Raw genomic sequence first — 1,336 nt, forward strand, 5'->3', positions numbered from 1 at the left:
GATCAATCATAATCTGTTTTCAAATTTAAAATCTGTCAAACCAAATTCTTCCAGTTTTTTCTAGCTTATTGGTCTAAAAGTCACTTTTTTTCATTGACTGGAGCCCCTCCAGCCCCCTTAAGGTTTATTTTATGATACGGAATTTAAATATATTGTAAAATATTATAACAAACAAAATGAATGTTTGAATTGGTCAAATATACATTAGCTTTGATTTTTGACAAAACCTGCTGCAACCCCCTTAAAAAAGGAAATTTAGAATATTTTCTAGATATGCAGGTAAGCATAATCGATAATGGGTCATTAGGTATTTGTACATCAGACAAATTATGCAAGTTGCATAATTAATAAATTTAATATGCTGGACGCCAAGGAACTTTCAATTCCGTTAGACAAATCACATTCACTTGAACAAAACAAAGATATTGAGTGATGATATTCCTTATAGGCAGGCAGTGGGTAGCTTACAGTTCTTATCACATGTAACAATACTAGAAGCATATGCAGTGAACTTTGCTAGTCATTACTTAGCAAACCCAACTAAAGCTCATTGAAACTTAATTAAACCGCTCAGGGGTGGACTGGGTAGGTGACAGGCCAGTCAGCGGTTTTAATTATTTTATCTTTACAATATAATTGTATTAAGTGTTTGCTCAATTCACGATAAAATAATTTTCTAATAATTGTATAATTTTTAATTTGAAAAAAAAAATTAATTTTTAATCTTAGTTATTTAAATAGTTAATAGTGCCTTTTCTTATATGGTATGTATTATGTAACAAATATGAATAAAGTTCAATTTTGGATTTGAACGTGGCCCGTGGAAAGTACATAGGAGATTATCAAATATTTGTAGTGCCAAACAAAGCAATATAGGCTAAATATTACGAACTATTAATTACGTAGAATTACGTAGAACGGGGTGAAGTGGACCAGTTTTTGGTATATTTCTTAAGATTCCGAAGAATCTATTTGATCAAAACGATTGAAACGTGGAATATATAATCCATGCGTATGAATAGGTACAACTACCTATTTATCATTTATTTTTTCAAAGTTTTTTATACTTTTTTTTGTTCTAAAAAGTGGTCCACTTTACCCACATATGTGGGGTGAAGTGGACCAGGTATTTGATTTTCATTAAAAACCACTTAGACCAATTCTAGTTTTGAAGTGGACCACTGAATGGCATTTTTTTCAAATAGTTACACCTCTTTTTGAGCATTACAATTTTTTCCCTGTTTATTCATAATATATACAATAAGCTAAATTTAGAAATATAAAATTTTTATTTAATGATTTTCGTAAAGAAATTTGATTTAATTTCAAAGATTTA

Source organism: Acyrthosiphon pisum, chromosome X, assembly GCF_005508785.2.
Source record: "Acyrthosiphon pisum isolate AL4f chromosome X, pea_aphid_22Mar2018_4r6ur, whole genome shotgun sequence".
In the NCBI taxonomy this organism is placed as follows: domain Eukaryota; kingdom Metazoa; phylum Arthropoda; class Insecta; order Hemiptera; family Aphididae; genus Acyrthosiphon; species Acyrthosiphon pisum.